The following is a 16,060-nucleotide window of genomic DNA, read 5'->3' on the forward strand; positions in this document are numbered from 1 at the left end:
CTCGCGCTCGGCGGCGACGGCGCTGTGTGTACCCCTTTAAGAAGGAGCCGCTCGAGCGCTGACGGTTGGGATTTGAAGTTCTTCCTCCCTCTTTGGAAGTCTGGACGAGAGGGGGGGGTGCTGTTGCCATGGCGATGGCACCCTTACCCCCCTTCTCCTCGCGAGCGCCCCGACGACTCTGGTCCTCTTTTACTGTCATGTGATGGACCCGTCCCTGCACACACACGCACATCTCCCTCTCCACCTCCCGGCCCCGTTCTCCTGCAATCCCGTCTTCCCTTTTGCTGCGGTCGGAATCGTTCTTGCTTCAAACTTCTGGGCTCAGGATTGTCATTCTGCGGGTTGTTCCGGGTGGCGGGAGGTGGTGGGACCTCCTCACCTTGCCGTTGTCGCGTTTTTGTCTGAGTGGGACGTATGCGTGGAGATGTTTTCCAGCAGGTTGGTTTAGTGGGCACAGAGGGGACATCGCGGGTCATGGGATGGGGTATGTTGTCCGTGTTTGTTTTGTTAGGGGGTTCTGGGTAGGAGAGTAAGGGAAGAGGTAGAAAGGAAGATCGCATTGTCTGCGGAGTAGACAGTGGCAGCAGCTTGCTGGACTTGCAATTAAATCTTGGCATTTGGAGTTGAGGCACTAACCTTAGTGCCTTAAGAAAACGACTCTTACCCTGTTTCCATCTGTTCTTGGCGCCACCTCGCGCCCCTTTTCCCCCACCCCCCTCAGATTTGTTGGGTTAGCGCCTGAAGATCCTTCTTGTTTTTCACTAGCGAAAAGGAGATCGTAGTAGGATAACCGAATACAACTTCAACTCAGAAATGTGCGCTGCAGGATACGGTGGACATAGGAAAACGTGTGAGAAAGACGGTTGCTCTGATCGAGGGGCATTTAAGTTACGGTTAAGCAATTTACTGTTTCACACTTATAAAATATATCTCGGTCTTATCTAAAGAAACATTCTAGGAAATGGCTTTAGTCAAGTATAAGTGATTTTAGTTCTTTAAAAAAGTGTAGAAAAACCTCACGGTGTTCCTTACATAAAAAATTTTAAGCTAAGTGTTACTAGTACTTCCTGAATACAAAATGGACCCGTTTTTATAATTGCTTATATAAAGATCTCTTCCACTGACAACCTGTTTAGAAATCGTTGAGTTCGTTGGGTTAGAATCAGGCAGGATAACAGCATTGTAACACTGGCTGGCAGTATTATTGTGTTAAGTTTTCCGGAGGCACGCAGTGATTTGACAATATCGTTGGTCAGTTTTTTATGTTTTTTTTTGAATCCTTTGGGTTTTTCCCCTCCTATCTTCTTGCGTATTTAGATACATTAAGTATGGCTCCGTATCTCAAAAATATATGTGCTTTTGAAAACTAGTCAAATTTTAATTAAATATAAAATTAATTGAATTTGATGGAAAAAGAGTATCTTTCTGCCTTACCTGCTTAGATACTGAAGTAGGACTGGGAGTCATTGAAAATTGCATTTATGCTGTATGTCTAATATGCAATCTCTGTGTTACATTTTTAATGTAATATATAATTGTACTGTATTTGAAAGGAAATTTTTTCCTGGGCTCTAACGGTTATTTGAGAATTGTTTCCCACAGTCCCAGTTCTAGTCAGGAGACCTAGTAAGACCCATCTCATACTTTTGTTTTTGACATCGTTATTTTTAAATAATCAGTAAAACTCTTTTAAAGGAAATATACACTTGTTGATTGGGTTTTTCCCATATCCTATATGTGAAGCACTTATTCATGGTGTGAAGTGGGATTAAATGTAGTTTGTACACTTATTGTAAGCTACCTTTTGCTAGTAATGTGTTTACGTTCAATACTTTTAAACATGTTTACAAAAAAGCTATATTCTTTTTCCTTTGCATGTGTATATGTGCGTGAATATATACGTGTATATATTCTGTATTGAATATTCATTGCTCTTATGGCTTGACATCATTTTTATGAAATATTGGAGAAAGAAAATGATCCCAAAGTGTTATTTTTAAATGAGATTTGGAAATTGTATACAATGTCTCAGGGTCGAACAGCAAGTTAGTATTGAGCCAGTAGTGAAATTTTAAATCTCAGTTCTTAGTGTAAGTCTTTAATGTGATTCATTTTTTCTAACTCATAATATTCCAATTTTATGGAAACAATGTTCACTTTAGTTATATAAATGCTTATAGTTAGCTAAGATGTTTAACTCTTGATAAGGAAAATGATGTTTATTTTCTTCTGTTTGTGGAACTCATCTCTTTAGGTTAGATTTATGACTAATCTGATTTATTGCTCTATTTACAATGGGGCGCTTTTTATAATTTGATTATTTTTCTATAATCATATGTTATGCTATAATTTTGAGTATGCTCATTTAACGAATGTTTTAGTGCTTGGCTATAGTAATTAATATCCTAGTGTGCATTTAATACTGGGGTATAACAGATATAGCCCTGGATCTTATGGAATAAATAATATAATATAATAAATAAATAATATAATTAGTATCTGATAAGTTACAAAATTAAAAATAAAGTCCAATAGAAAAGAAATGCATTTGTAGATTTTTAGACATTGTTAGAACTTCTATGGTCTATTTAGGATATTTGGAAGATAGGCCAAGTTTTTTGTTTTTTGTTTGTTTTACTTTTAATTCTGATGTAATTTCAAACTTATAAGAAAAGTTAGAATAGTAAAAAGAACTCCTATATACTTACTCACGTTCACCCGTTGTAGTACATTTTGCTGCATTTGCTTTATCATTCTTGCCTTATACCCATCCATATCCATCTACCTACCTACCTACCTGTCTATATTTTTTTTTCTGAATTTTCTGAACCATTTGAAGATCATTTGGAGATATAACTCTTTACTCCTAAATTTTTCAGTGTATATTTCCTAAACTCAAAGACATTGTCTTACCTAAGCACAGTGTAATTATTAAAACCAGGAGATTTAACATCGACATAATACTATTATCTAAATCATAATCCATATTCAAATTTTATCTATTTTATCTGTAAGGCACTCCTCCCCCCAACCCCAGCCCGGGATCATGCAATGCATTTGGTCATCATATCTCTTTAGTCTCTTTTAATCTAGGACACTTCCTCAGCCTTTCTTGTATTTCTTGACCTTGACATTTTTGAAAAGTACAGGGGAGTTATTTAGTAGAATGTCTCCCAATTTGAATTTGTCTGTTGTTTTCTCATGATTAGATTGGTTATGCCTTTTTTTTTTTTTTTTTAAGTAATACCTTTGAAAAGATGTTCAGCCCTTCTCAGTACATCATATCTTGAGGTTCATGATGTTGGTTTGTCATGACAAACATTAAGACAAACCAACATCATGAAAGGTGATGTTAGCTTTGAAAATTTGGTTAAAGCGGTATTTACCATATTTCTCCCTGAAAGTTATTATGTATCCTTTTGTAATTTTTTGGGAAGTACTCCGAGGAACAGATATTTACATAATCTCATCCAAATTTAACCCCCAAGTTTTAATATCTATTCATGATTTTCTAGCTTCATCATTCCTTCTATAATTAGTAGTTGATATTCTGTCATAAAGCAATCTCCTTCATTATTTATTTATTCAGTTATTTTTATCAGTATGAACTCATGGATTCTTATTTTTCAGTGGTTAAATTTATTACTATCATTATTTTTATTCCTGAATTGTCCCAGTTTTGGCCAATGGGAGCCTCATCAAGCTGGTTCCAGTGTTTTTTGACAATTCACACCTCTCCTTAACCATTCCGCATGCAACGATGTTTTGAGTTCTTCCTTCCTGCCCAGACAACACATTCCAGGTTCATCTTTTACTTTGCCTGTCCCAGCCCTGACATCAGCCATTTCTCCAAGGAGTCCTTTTTTCCTTTTTAGTGGGAAATACATTTTGATGCCAAAATCTGAACACTAGATTTCAGGACTTTTTAAACCTTATTTTCCAGATAAAGAAGCTAATCATCAAAGTAGTTGATTTGCCAAAGTTTGCAACACCAAAGCAAAATTTGATTAGAATCGTTCTATAAACTCCAGAATGTTTCCTACATGCTATTGTTGTCCACTAGAAATATAATAGCTAAATACATAATTTAAAATTTACTAGTCACCACATTTAAAAAGCACATTTTATTTAGCCCTGTATATTCAAATATTTCAGCATTAATCCATATAAAATTGTTAATGAATTAGTTTACATTCTTTTTTTTAATATTAAATCCTTTATTAAATCAGATATTTTACACATATATAGCACATCTCAGTTTCGATTAGCCACATTTCAGATGCTTAATAGCCACATGTGATAAGCGACTGTCACATTGGACAGCACAATTCTTCAGTGTAGTGGCTCCAGCTAACTCTTAATTACCATGGTACCGCTTATTTCAAATCTGATAATAACAAAACCTAAAGCTAATTAATCTTTTCTCAAATCTTTTATTTGGATAGTATAGTACAGCACATAAAAAAAAAGGCTCTGAAACTAGACTGTAGGCATTGGCATCCTTCCGTTACCACTTACCAGTGTAGACAAGTTATTTAACTTGTCTGTACTTCAGTTTCTTATCTGTAACTGGAGATAATGAGGTTGTTTGAGAATTACTTGTGTTGATATATGTTAATATATGTCTGCCACATAAATGTTAGCTATAATTATTATTACCATAGGTTATTCGCAGATTCGAGCTTTACAGTTTTGCCAGTAGATTCTTTCTGGTGGGGATACAGATGAACAAAAGATCATGAGACATGTTAGAGGAAAAGATAGTAAGGGCTTGAACGATCTGTATTCTAGTGTATTCTATAGCTAGAGTCATAGAGTTTTAGAATCACAGTAGGTCATTAGCCTAATCTTTTTTTTTTTTTTTTGTATATGAAGAGACCAAAAGACATTTGATGCCTTCTTACATGCTAAGGAATCTTTTGGCTTTGTAGTAACTGAATACAAGAAATTAACTTAAATTCGTTTAAAAAATCTATATCATACTGAATCATCTTGAAGCTAGTTTATTGATACTTAATGTGTTTCATTCATCCTGTTAATTGCATCGCTTAGAGTTCTGCACTCTACAAGTAGAGTGGACTTTCTCCCAAACTGCCGGCCTCATTTATAATAAGCAGTACCAGTGTCGGAGGATATTCTCTTCCTTTATTTTTAAGCTCCGAAGAAGTTATGAGAGCAATTCATAGAGCTATGTATCACTTAAAGATGGGATAGCCCAGGTAAATAAAATTCTCGATATCAACTTGACACTTCTTTCTGGCCGCTTCTTGCCTCTTGCTCTTTTGACTTTCCACTATCCTGTTACTATTGCCATGTAAATCCTAGAAGAATAGATTTCCTGAGAAATTTGGATTTGATAAGGACTGGTATGGGTGGGTCAACTACCCAAAAACCTTGGCTGTTCAACTATTTTTTCAAGCACTAGCAAGTTTTTTATTCACATAAGAAGATATAAATTGTGGCACTACCTAATAACATGCATTAAATGACACATGCAGTCTATGATGATAATGAGTAATTGGGTGGTTAAGACTTATATCCAGATTTACTGTGAAATCAGTATATCAGTGAATTTTGCATGTGAAATTAGAAATTCTGTGCACTCCTGGATTATTTTATACTTGGAAGTGTAAAATTCTGCTACCCTTGGGACCTAGCAGGGTATGAATTTTGTGTTTTTGCAGATGTTAGATTCAGGCGGCAGGCTGGTCTGAGTGGAAGATAGCCTGCTTTCTGCTTGGTGCTGACCTTCGTGTCCATGCTGCTCTCCTTGGCTGGCACTGTGTGAGGACTACTCCCTCTTCGGCTGTGCACCCTGACACGTTGCCATTGTGTCCTCCATGTTCCCCTGACATGTCAGACTTTCAGCCCTAGTTCTTCTACCACAGCGCAGTCCTGGGAGGAGCAGTGAAGGCATGTATATTTTTGGATATGCAATTTTTCTTCCTTATCAGTAAATCCAGTCTTTCATTTATAATATTCTACATTTGTGTGTGTGTGTGTGTGTGTGTGTGTGTGTGTGAAGTTTGTCTTCTTTTTTGATAATTTTCTTTCTCTTTTGGTATACACATGGCCAGCATTCATGGATGATAACGGTTAGAGCACGAAGTTCATAGATTCAACATTTGTGGGACTTATTTAACTTTATTAAAGTCCATACTTAGAGCTGAATCTATCATTAAGTAATTCTTTCAAAAGTCTTTTTTCACCAGAGAATATAGATAGAAGACTGTGAATAGGCCCATACCAACCTACTGCTCCCACTAGGAATCTCATTAAGATAACAAGATAATGCCATATTTGTACTTGAAGAATGGCACTTTGTTCTTAATTCAAGCTAAATATAAATTTTGAGAATTTTTGTTTTCTAAAAAATAAAAGAGTGAAGAATCATTTTTCTATATCTCCTCTCCTTTCCTTTATTCATAGAATTTTCTCACAATTAGTAGCAACCCTGTCCTGCTTATTTACATTTGCTTCGTTTTTTTCTTTACCTTGATATATTGCCAAATTATTATTACTTTCTTTAAAATATCTCATGGATTCAGTTTTTCTGAAAGAGCAAGCACTTGGGCAAATTCAGATAAGATTGTGATTTACATGAGTATCTGCCAGGTAAAACTGCTGGTTTTACTGTCTTTCAGTCTACCCTGTAACTTGCATTAAATTATCATTTGAAATAGCTGCTTTGATTTTTGTAGTTTGTAAAGCAGTAGTATCATCCATTTGTCCTTTTTCAAGTAAAAGCTCCTAACCAAATGCAGTTAGTTGATTAGAGTCCACCAAACTGCTGCTTCCCCGATTTGTCTAGTTTCGTCTTTAGACAGCCCAACCGTTTTTATCTGCTTTTGTTTCTCTTTATGTATACATTGCCCCAAATTCTTGAGTATCTTTTTAGTCATATCTTCTACCCTACATCCTCAGTCACCTTTCTAATTCATTTGCAACTTAGAGTCTTTTCTCAAGTACTTATGGAAAAACAAGTTTGAGTCTTTTCTCCATTTATTCAAATTGGCCAATTCTTTTCTGATGGTATTGTGTAAGTGACTTTGTCAAGTAGTCTTCATATTTAGATAGTAGACCATTTAGTAAACATGTAGGGACAAAGGACTAAGTTTTCATAGATGGCCAAAGGATGAAGAAATGAAAGAATACAGTTGCTTCCTTAGCCTTTGTCATTGTAACCTTAGTCACAAGTCATTTCACCTTTCACAGATGGAAATCTGTGACTAGAATATCTGTCCTCAAATGTTCACTATTTTTTGTTTTTATGGAAGGTGCTTTAATATTTATGTAATAGTGGTTTCTGGGCTGAAGATATAAATTAGAGAATTATCAGCATAAAGATAATGCTTAAATCCATGGATATGGATGCGATCACCTAGAAGAAAGGGTTAGTATAATGAGAGGAGTAATGGTACTCAGTGCCACACACCTTAAGGAATCTTAACGTTCTTTGGGCAGAGGAAGAACAGCTTCAAAGGCCACTGAACTTTTACACTGAAAAGTAAGGCCATTGGCTAGGTAGAAAACCAGGAGAGAGTAGCATCACCAAATCCGAGAGGCGAGAAGAATGTTAAATACCGTGAAACAGGGAATTGTGCATTATTTTTGGCAACTTGGAGATGCTAGGTGACCTTTACTAGATAAATTTCAGCAGAGTGGTGGGGATGGAAGCCATACATTAGGTTAGAAAGTGACTAAGATATATATAAGTGGATATAACATTTGTAGTACACTACTCCTTTGAGATGCCACATTTTGAGGAGCAGATAAATGAAGCAGTAATTGAAAGGATCTGGAGTCTAGGGATGTTTGCTTTTTTAGGTGGGAGAAACCATTTACAGTACTCAGTAAGATGGGGAATACTTTTTTGAATTCATGATTATTTTATGTTATTTAATTAACCTGGAAGTTGATAGTAACAAAATATTGAGTCAGATAAATTAGGTAGAAAGATGGGCTTGGTTTGAATCACTGAATGTGAACTATAAATTTATTTTTGTTCTTCAAAGAGTATTTTCCTAATTCAGTTTATCACTAAGATATGATATACGTGGCATTAGTGTGTTGCACATTTTAAAGGAATGATTTTTTACAATTAATTTACTATTGTCACTCATCACATATTTTGAATCCTACTGTGTGCCAATTGACTGAGTTTTTTCTGGTAATGAGGATTTTAAGATTTATTCTTTCAGCAACTTTCAAATACACAATACAGTATTATTAACTGTAGTCACCATGCTGTACATTACACCCCCGTGATTTATTTGGTAACTGGACAGTTGTACCTTTTGACCTCTTTCACCCATTTTGCTTGCCCCCATCCCCTGCCTCTGGCAAGCACCAGTCTGTTCTCTGTATCTGTGTGCTTGTTTTAAAAGTATTAGCTTTTTAGATGATAAAGTTGTATTGAAAAACTTGACTTGGAACTGAGGCCAGACTTAGACATTGGACTTGTTTACGTCACATCCTCCTGATTTGAATTTACCAACCTATCAAAGACAGCAGCTGGAGTTGCAGGTCTCTTCTAAAATACAAGGAAACTCTACCCCAGTGAGTTTACCAAGCAACTTGCTTATTGGCAAGTATGACCATCTAGGCAGAGTAAGCAGGAGACTTGGCCATGCATGAAAAATGGCCTTTAAAACATTAACCCATCTCATTAGGAACAACTATCAAGATGTTGCCAGTATTAGTCATTCCTCTTTCCTTTGGGAGGACTGAATAAGGGATAGAGAAAAGGGCAGAAGTTTCTTCCAAAATACTTCCCCCAAGAATGGGAAAAGTGTTAGGAAAGATGAGAACTGTGGGTTGGGTAAAAAAGCTTATTGTCTACACTAGGTGTAGGGTTTAGACTTTGCTTTTTAAGAGCTCACAATTATTGGGGATGTTAAGTATTAGAGTTGGTATAATATTATGGAAAAGCAGAGGAGAGATCAATTAATTTTGACTTGATGGATCTGAAATTACTAGGCTTCAAAAGACTGAGTAGAAGTTAGCAAACTTTTTGTAAAGGGCTGTATAGTAAATATTTTAGGCTTTTCAGGCCACATGATCTCTATTGCAACTACTATGCTGTTGTAGTGCAAAACCATTATATAAATGAATGAGCATGGCTGCGTTGCAATAAAAAAGTTATTTACAAAAATATATGGATTTGGCCTACAGGCCGTAGTTTGCTGGTCCTTAAATTAAGTGATCCAGCAGAAGAGTTGGTTGGAGGGAACAGGCAAAGAGTTAGAATAAGAAAAGGTATAGAAGTTTAAATGATATAGTCTGAAAATATTCAGCAATCTAATATCATAATATAGAATGGGGGTTGGAAGTAGGACTGGAAATATAAATTATGGCCTCTATAAGGAGGAAATTACGAGCCTTTGAAGTTTTTTTAAAATGGGTAATAAGCATGATCAGATAAGTTTGCTTATTTTTTTATTTTGAACATCTGCTGTTGGTTCGAGTTTGAGGGATTTTTTTGTTTGTAATAGTTTTTAAGAAGCTTAAATTGAAGGAGTCCTTTTAAGTCAAAATTGGGAAAATGAGCAATCTCCACTTTAATATATTAATTAAGATATTGGATTGCCGAAGTCCTCTGAAATGGCACCCTTCTTTTCTAATTGGACCTTGAACAACTTGAAAAATGAGAAAGATACAAGCCAAAATGTCACTTCTGTACCTGATAGAGGCCAGACTACAGGAGTAGCTTGGTGGGAGAGTCAGGCGGTCTGGCAGAGACCAGCTTATTCACTCAGTGCTCGGCACGCTATGGAAGCAGAGCAGAAAATGAGCTTCTGCAGGTACATTCTCTCAGTAGCTCACTACCAAGGGGAAAAGGAGGAGAACCGAGCTCTGTCTACCCAGTTATTCTTCCCAGAACCACCAATTAGATCAGTCACTTCATTTTCCTAGGGTGAAGAGACACTCAGATAGGGCTTACAAAGCATCCTTCCTTATAGGAACAAGGAGCAAGGAAAAGGTTTTCTCTGACAAGCAAGGCTCATTTTTGCAGAGTTGGAATAAGTGTACTGGAAGCAGTAGTACTGTTATACTGAAAATAAGTCAAACTTCCATATTCTGGATATTTTTAATTCTAGTGTTTGAAACAACCATATTTCTTAAACTCTTAAAATAAAATTGGTCTTTTTTTTTTTTTTAAATGAACTGGATTTTCTAAGGCCAATTTAAGATGCTTAAATAAAATATATGTTTGGCTAGAAAAGAAAGACAAGATTTTTTCCTTTATCAATTTTCAACTGACTTTTAAATTTAGAAGGAATTAGTATGAAAGTTTTTTTTAAGTAGAAAGAACAGATACTTTGACAAGTAGATTATCTTTTTAATTAGCTCTGATTTTGGGTGCCTGTGCAGTTTATTCACTTGTATTTCTTTCTTTAAAATGTCATCAGTTGTTCTTCCTGTCCTTTCCCTTCCCTTCTTGAACAATTCAGTACTAAAACCTTTAGGTGGAACTAAGCGAGGTAAGTGTCCACACTGGGTGGGGTATGTGGCATGGGGAGCACGTCATCTTGGAAGAGTGGGATTTCAGAACCTGACGGGGTGAGGAAGGTCCCCATGTGGGTTAAGGGTGTAGTGGGGGGCAAGGAGCAGTCTGCACAGGAGGACATACCGGTACAAGTTGTCGAAGCCTAAGCAGGGTCGCTGTGGTCTCTGTGAAGGAGGGTAGCCTGGTATGAGAGTGGCTTGGCTGGCCCCCGTGAGGGGTGTCCAGAGCTGAACAGGGTAAGAGAATGAGAAGGGCATCTCCTGGGAGGATGAGGAGACTGTTAGGGTATAGAAAGTCATCCCCGTGTAGGATGGTATCTTGCTGGGGGTGTACTGAGGCTTACTCAAGTGGGCTGAGCATGCCAGCTTCCAAATGCAAGATGTTAGAGCCTAAGGGTGCAGAGATGGTCAGCTCAATATGGGATGTAGAGCTTGAGCAGGGTAAGGAGGTTATTCTTATAGGAGGGGAGCCAGGCATGAGGAATAGGGGCCTGAACAGGTTAGGAGGTTATACACTTGGAGAAGGCTTGGAGTGTTGGGCCAGAGAAGGGGGCGGTGAGGAGAGCATCCATGTGGGGAAGGGGAGGCAGCCACATGGGAGATTGGTTACATATAGGGAGACTAGTCAGATAAGTAACTATTAAAGATAATGTGAGCCACGCCTCTCACTGTCTGAGAAGTGTTACAAAAATGAAAGTGGAGGAAACTAGAATGCTGTTTGTAGTATTGGGTTTTGGCATGAACTCATGGTTTTCATTTTAGATAGATAGATAGGCAGACAGACAGACAGACACAGAAATAGAGAATTAAATGTGCATAAGTATACAGTTGACCCTTGAACAATGTGGAGGTTAGGAATGCTGACCCCTTGTGCAATCCAAAATCCATATGTAACTTTTGACTCCCCCAAAACAACTGCAAATAGCGTACTAGTGACTGGAAGCCTTACCAGTAACATAAACAGTCAATTGAGATGTATTTTTTATGTTACATGTATTATATACTGTACCATTACAATAAAATAAGCTAGAGAAAAACGTTATTAAGAAAATCATAAGGAAGAAAAAATACGTTTATAGCATTTATTGAAAGAAATCCACATATAAGTGGACCCACTCAGCTCAAACCTCTGTTGTTCAAGGGTCAGCTGTATACAACACACTCTATATGTCACTGAGAAGGGGCCTAGGAGCAAGGACACCTTAAAAGCAGTGAGCATAATGTATCATTGTTAATCTCCCAGTTTTAATGATTGTATTTATTTGTAAGAGAATGCCTTTGTAGAAAATACTTTTTAAATATTCAGGGATGATGGGACATCATGTAGGCCATTTGCCCTCAAATGGTTGAAAAAATAAAAGTCCTTATCATACTTAAAACATTCAGTAAATGTAAGATTATTACTAAACAAAAAAATATTTATAAGCAGTATCATTAGTTGAAATATTACGTTTTCTTGAATTAGTCACTTTCAGCTCTTGAAATCACATAGTAATATATAAATTGTCTATAGATTTTTCAACACTCAGAATTGCCTTTTGAAATGATACTAGAGATAGTATTAACTGAAATAATGATAGCTCGTCTTTACTGACTGCTTAACCTTGTGCCAGTCACTATGCTAAGCTTTTATGTGTATTAATCACATGTGAAATAGTACAGTTTTTATCTGTATTTTGTAGATGAGAAAACTGAGGCTTAGAGACCCTGACTTGCCCAAGACTTTCCACTTAGGAAATATGAAAGTAGAATTCACATCCAAATCTATATTACTCTTTTGGTCGATCCTGGTTAAAAAAGTTAGCAAGTCCGATCCTTCTTGATCAGATAGTTGTGTCTCCAACTATAGTTTTCTGTTTTATTTCAGAACCTTGAATTCAAGGGTAGGGAAAAAAGTATTCTGGGTTTAGACTCCCTCGGCCTTTTGTTCTTGGCCTAGAATGAGAGAGATTGGGAGCTTCTTTCTGTATTTGAATGCACATATCAGAATTAAGGGTTCCCTTGAGATGGGTTACTCAGGGAATAATATCCACAAATTTCATTCATGCTCTTACAATTGGGAATGGCGGGTGATGAGAGCGTGGAGTTAGGCAAGGATTTTCCCCAGCACAGATTGTCAATTTTTTATAAATATAAACTGGATATAAAGTTGCCTTCTATTCTAATTCTAAGAGTTATGGCCATTACCTTTCCATCTCTTCTTAAATTTTCTCAAGAATGGCAAATGATGAAGTAGAACATAGCTAATGAAAATTTATTTCATTTTGACTCTCCTTTGCCTGTGTTCCCCTATACTTGTTATCAAATGAACTCGAAAAGAGTCTAGAGGCTTCAACTGGAAATAAATGATAAAGATTTATTCAAGGGTCTTAGAGTTTGCAAACCATAAAAACCACTAGGCAGTAAACAGGGTGTTCCAAAGAAGAAAGAAAAGCTGAGGGTTCTTAGAGTAAAAATACATTCTTGAGAAGACTCAGTCTTGCCTTCTTAGCCTCTGGATTGGTCCCAAGATGGTCATCTTCTAGATGACAGGTGGTCTGAATGTTGGAAATCAGGTTGTCTGGGTATGTGAACATTCTTTTCCTAGTCCTTCAGGGCAGGGGCCCCCAACCCCCGGGCCGCGGACTGGTACCATTGTGTGTGGCCTGTTAGGAACCTGGCCGCACAGCAGGAGGTGAGCGGCAGGTGAGCGAGCGAAGCTCCACCTGGATTTGGATGCACATATCAGAATTAAGGGTTCCCTTGCTAGCGCTAGCCTCACTGCCTCAACTCCCTCCCCAGAATTAAGGGTTCCCTCCCCAGCGCTAGCCTCACTGCCTCAACTCCCTCAGATCATCAGGCATTAGATTCTCATAGGAGCACTGGTCCCTGGTGCCAAAAAGATTGGGGACCGGTGCTTCAGGAGGTAACCAGAGGGTTATCTGGAGGTTTGATATATACTCAGGCATTGATGCAGGACTAGAAAGTTCAAAAGTTTAAGTTCCCAGGCTAGTTAAAACAAGAATAATAGAATCCTTTCCTGAACACACTTGATTTTAGTAAGTTAGCATCTTGACTATACTGACTCCATTTTATTTCTTCACTTTATTTTTCACCATTTAGAATATAAGTAGTGCCCTGGTAAACTTTGTGTTTTTTAAAAAACACACCAATATTATGGCATCAGCCTAATCATTGCCTGTTTTTTTCTCTTTTGCCTTATATCTTGACCTTTTAATATTTCTATTCTGGTGTAAGTATAACTCAGAAATAGGGTAGAATTTCCCTATGTATATACATTAGCTTACTTATCTAACTTGCTGTGTTACATAACTAACTTCACTCTTTTTATCAGTCTGAACCCACAGATCCTTTTCTCCTCTCACAGTTTTTGTTGACCCACTCATTCTTTCCACCCGTTCTAAAATTGCCCCTTTATTTTATTTCAACAATAATGAGATTTTTGTGGTCGAAAGAACCATGGCAATCCTCTAGAGTCCTTTTGTGCAACTCTCTTCCCTCATAACTTTTTTTTCAGTTAATGTCTGTGGGCCAGGCATTGTGCTAGGGGGCTTAATGGTACAGTATATAATACATGTCTTCCTGAAGCATGATCTTGTAAGGTAAACAAGGCTATCTTACTATACAGTATGATAAATGTTGTAATAGAGGCAGATATAATATTAAAGTTGTGGTATAAAGGAGAGGAATGATCAGGTGTCTTTGTATGGGTCTGTGAATGGTCGTTGGATGATTGTGGGATATGAGAAGAAAAAAGAGAAATAGAAATTGAGTCACGGAGAAACTTCTAAGCAAAATACAATAGTCATTACCATTATTTTTCAATCATTTTATTTTACTGTGGATTATGCATTAAGTGCTTATACTAGAATTCATTTGATTTTCACAACAGTCTTCTGTAGAAATAGGAACTATTTTTATCATTTCCACTTTACAGATAGGGATATTAAGTAACTCATAGGTAGAGGAAAACCATTGAAGGGTTTTAAGCATGGGAGTGACATAGGTTAATTTGCGGTTTTATAAGATTACTCTGCCATTGGAGTAATAGAATAGAACAGGCAAATCAATCAGGAGGTTGTCAAGATAGCCCAACCAAGAAATTATGAGGATTTGAAATAAGAGTAGAGGTAGAAATGGGGGAAAAGGAAAGAATTCAAAAGATATGAGGTGTTAACAGATTTTAGTCATTGATGAGCTAAGGGCATACAGAAAAAGGAGGAAGGATGGAGAATCATTTCCAGGCTTCTCTTTAGGAGGCCAGATTGAATTATGGGACCGTTATCCAAGATAGGATATAGAGCAGCATATTTTTATATTAGTACCTAGGACTAGCACATTAGGGTTTGCTAGCCTGCCTTAAAATCAGTTGTTGCAAGAGTAAGTACAGCAAGACATCTAAGGAAACTAAGACCTCTAAGAAAACCAAGACTTCTAGGAAAACCAGTCATAGAATGGAATTCCTATCACTGGTCATATAAATTCTGAGCTTTATAGTTCCAGGACTCTTTCTGCAAGAATGATGTGGCACCTCTGCATTCTTGCATTCTTAACATTTGAAGGTCCAGGGATGGTTTTGGACCTTGATTATCATCTGTGTGTGGTGGTTATTTTGTTATTTTTCCCCCCAATTTTTTCCTCTTTATCATCTGTCTGGAAAATTTAGCCTAGTTAGACTAAGTAATTTTGTTTTGCATTTTTTGTTTGATATGTGAATAATTTTATAATAAACGTAAGTAATTTGGAAAGACTCCCTCAAGTCAGCCTCACTCCGTTGAAGTTGGTAGAATAAATGTAACATAGCTCACTGTAGGTTTTAGACTCCCATAGCTTTGACATACAGTGATTCCATCTTTACACTTCCTTGATCTTCGTTTTTTCTATCTCCTCCCAGTTCCTAGCCTATCTCAATATTTGATTTACTTGATCTCTTTCCACTTGTATATCTTTCAGATAGTCTAAATATAACATATCTACAGCTGAACTCTTGATCTCCCTCTACCAAATACCAAATCTGTTCCTCTGATATTCTTCATCTCAGTATATCTCGTTTTACATGTTGGAGACCTGGAAATCATCTTTCACTTATCCTCATTCTCATCTCCTGTATCCAGCCCACCAATTATTGATTGTGCTTCCAAATATATCTTAAATCCACCCCTTCCCTCCATTTCCAAAGATTCTAAGTCAATCCTACTTTTTTGCCTGGACTACTGGAAAAATTCTTAATCGTTTCTTATCTTCTGCTCTGATTCTTCCTTAATCATCTGTGTTGCAAACAAAAATCAGATGAAGTATTTGCTCTACTCTTAACCCAACAACGATTTCCTTTTACACCAGAAACAAAAGCTTGAAAGTATGATATATTCTGTTTTTTGGAAAATTATTATAGCATCGCTGAAAGTTGCAATGTGGCAGAAACCATGGGGCACAAAAATTGGCTGAAGACCAAATTATGAATTTAAAAAAATATATATTGTCCTAAAGAATTAGTCCTTATTCTGATATTTAACTGGGATTCAACTGGCATTTTTGTTAGCTTGTTTTAAAG

The 16,060-nt window shown here is 36.8% G+C and overlaps 1 protein-coding gene across 1 annotated transcript in view; it reads left to right on the plus strand.

The window, feature by feature from the left end:
• The window catches only part of LCORL (ligand dependent nuclear receptor corepressor like), a 95,717-nt gene that overhangs the window by 899 nt on the left and 78,758 nt on the right, over positions 1-16,060 (plus strand).

Source organism: Pteropus alecto, unplaced genomic scaffold, assembly GCF_000325575.1.
Source record: "Pteropus alecto unplaced genomic scaffold, ASM32557v1 scaffold5, whole genome shotgun sequence".
Lineage (NCBI taxonomy): Eukaryota > Metazoa > Chordata > Mammalia > Chiroptera > Pteropodidae > Pteropus > Pteropus alecto.